Genomic DNA, 3629 nt, shown 5'->3' on the forward strand with positions numbered 1-3629 from the left:
CACTATAAATCACAAATTCTTTCCTTGATTTCGATTATGTAACACCCCAAACTCAGTTGCATCTGTGATGTTGCGTTGGAGTGAGTTTTGAAAAATGTAGTTCTATTAGAAAAGTTCGCTTGTGCTAAAACCTTGTTTGTGAACTTTATGAAAAGCTATTTTATTTAATTTATTTGTTAAATTACAGGTTCATTCAGCAAAACATGTCTTGTACAAAATCATTATTGGGCTTTAAAACATTGTTCGTTGCGGAAGCTTGTGAAACCAGTTACGTGGCATAGCAATTGAAAACCATTTACCTTTTGAAAACCCTAGTCATACTGCTAGCAGATATAAGTCAATTTAAATAAACTCCTGAATAAATGAAACTTTAAAACGGCCTTATTACGTAAAATTTACCTATATAAAACTACTTTTACTAAATTCAAAATGAGAACATAATAGTGTGGCCATCTCCGAGTCCCTCGCAGCACCGACCCGCCTAAGGATTACCTGCACAGATAGGCAGAAAAGGTGAGTTTATGAAAATTCAGTGTGTACTCCATATTTATCAAACAGTCAAACATACAGTATTGAACAGTCTGGGCCTAAGCCTATATCACTTGCAATACTAGTGTTGGCCTTAGCCCAATACAGTAACATTATCAGTGTGGGCCTTAGCCCATTTTAGTACAGTATCAGACATGCATACAAAGATCCTACCCATCCATCCTATACACTCCACTCCGTCCAGTCCTACACTCCATGTAAGGATAAAATCGACCTACCCATCCCTACACTCCAGAATATAATACCGGTTGCGGCACCAACAGTAATTTACAACAGAGCTGCCAGTAATAGGCTTATAGCCTTTTGGTACACTTCCTCCAATATCATATGTCCCACCTCATGCAATGCAACATAATATAAATGTACATATATAAATAAGATGGCATGCTTAAACATTCAAATATCACATAGTTGTAATTCCGTCATTTACCTTATAGGGGTATAACAGTCATAACATAAATTAGGGTCTAGGTGTACTTACCGACCCAACATTAGGTCGACATTCGTCTTGTGTGACCCATGCAACCTTAATAATTAAACAGCAAAAATGGGCCCAAGCCCATAATACGGCCAATATGGGCCCATAGGCTCATTAAGCCCAAATAATGGCCTTGGTCGTGTAAACAACACAGCTGGCCCAATAATCTCCACACATTGGTGCGATTTACTCATGTGGGGCCCACGAGCCCATGGGCCCACACGATCCATTTCGGCCCAAAGTGGCCCAAAACGACCTAAGCCCACGAAATCGCTTATGGTCGTCTCCCCAATCACATTCTCGCACTTTTGCATTTAGATGACCACACGAGCGGGCACACGCCCGTATGGCATCGATGATGCCAGTTTTTCAACTTTTTCCGTTTCGCAATAGAAGTAGTGTGATTACACACTTCGTTGCGAAAATGAGCGAATGAGCCCACGCGCACTCTACCTAACACAACAGAAACTTTAGTCAAAATCTAATATATGCGTTTAACATAAATCTCAACTGAAACTTGTTTCAAAAGACTACTTACTAACGCTTAGCTTGAACGAGCGTGGTTTAAGCCCACTTAAAATGCCGATGAAAGTTAATATAAGACACTTAATGATTATCTACATGACAAACGAACCCATTAAACATATTGCTTACACAAAGGTTGAACATCGCATAACCACTAAAGAATCATGGACATTCGACCAAGATCAAGAATCGCAAAAGTGCCTCAGGTTAATAACCCTAACGAACATTGTGACCTTAAGATAACAGACAAGAAGAAGATTCCGATCGTTCTTGAAATCCAAGCGAACTCCCTCACTCCAAGAGTAATACTACAACCCAAAACAAAAAGTACCATGATCAAAGAAAGAAGTGGTAAAAATCGGTCTTTAGGGAGAAGAGGAAAGACTAATCGAAAATACAAAAAAAACAATAGAGACTTACCAATCAATGTTTAGCCAATGTAAAAGTGATTGAGTGAAAGGGAGGGAGAGAGTCGAATCTAAAAGGAGATGGTTAACCCCCAAAACTCAAGAGAATGGAAGGTAGAAAAGAAACAGAAATGGAGACTAGGCAGAAGGTTGATGGAGCGAAACAATGTTTGGCTACAAGGAAGAAAGTGTTCATCACACAAAACCAAAAATGAGCAAGGAAAAGGATACTCGATATTCGAGAGGCGAAAGATGAAGAAAAGAGAAGAAGTCGACTAAGTAAAACATGATATATGAGTGCAAAACCAGAATACTCGAATGGTTACAATTGATATTCAACCACCAAACAAGTAATACCTAAAAAGAAAACAACAAAAGACAATCGTTTTAGAGAACCAAAACTCTAGCACTATTTTGGCACTGAGAACAAAAGTGACCGAATTTGCACAATAAGCTTTCCACTTTCGGCATGACACTATCTCACACCCCAACCTCCCCTATTTCCTCCTAAAATCTTTCCCTTTATCTCTCCCTAAATCCCTCAAACCACCAATTCAAACTCCTTTCAAACTCCCCCTAACAACCGGCTACACACACCACTCTCTCTCAAACACTCCAACCAATAGAGTTTCGGTCAACCCCAACTACCAACATTGTAAGAGCAGCAAAATATTACTCCCTTGCTCATAGGGTAGCTCGAACTTAAGACCCTTAGGCACACCTACACGCCTCTTACCATTAAGCTAACAGGCATTATATTGCCATGTTTCACTCATTTTAATTTAAAAGTCTATTATCAACATGCAAGGGTTGATTCAACAAGAAGAAAATTTTTTTGCTAAAGCCTAGGTTTGAACCCAGGACTTCTTACACTACTCAGGACCCTTAACCATCACATCAAGTAAGCCAACATGCAACATAACATGCAATTAAATTACTAAAAATTTGGGGCGTTACAACTCTACCCCCTAAAAGAAAATTTTGGCCTTGAAATTTACCTGATCAAAATAGTTGCGGGTATTGTTATCGCATTGCCTCCTCGGGTTCCCACGTGGCTTCCTTAGAATTGTGATTACTCCATAGCACCTTCACTAGTGGAACCGATTTCCTTCTCAAAACTTTCACATCGTGGTCTAAAATTTGAACCGGCTCTTCCTCAAAGGTCAGATCTAGTCTAACCTCAATCTCCTCAGCCAAAACGATATGTGTAGGATCAGAATGATATTGCCTCAACATAGAGACGTGGAACATATCATGAATCCAATCCAACTCTAGAGGTAACTCAAGTTGATAGACAACTAGTCCCACACGTTTCAATATACGATATGGCCCAGTAAACCAAGGGCTTAACTTGCCATTCCGACCAAACCTCAGTCCATTCTTCCATTGACGAGACCTTAAGAAACACCAAGTCCCCCAATGAATACTCAATCTCCTTACGCTTTAGATTCGCATATGACTTCTACCTGTCAAATACTGCCTTCAACTGATCCCGAATCAACCTCACTTTTTCCTTAGTATCAGAAATCAACTCAGGGCCCAGAACACGCCGCTCACCCAACTTAGTCCAACAAGAAGGAGTACGACACCTACAACCATATAATGCCTTGTAAGGTGCCATCTGTATGCTAGACTGGTAGCTATTGTTGTATGCAAACTCTGCCAACGGT

Source organism: Gossypium arboreum, chromosome 4 (genome assembly GCF_025698485.1).
Source record: "Gossypium arboreum isolate Shixiya-1 chromosome 4, ASM2569848v2, whole genome shotgun sequence".
NCBI classification, from domain to species: Eukaryota; Viridiplantae; Streptophyta; class Magnoliopsida; order Malvales; family Malvaceae; genus Gossypium; species Gossypium arboreum.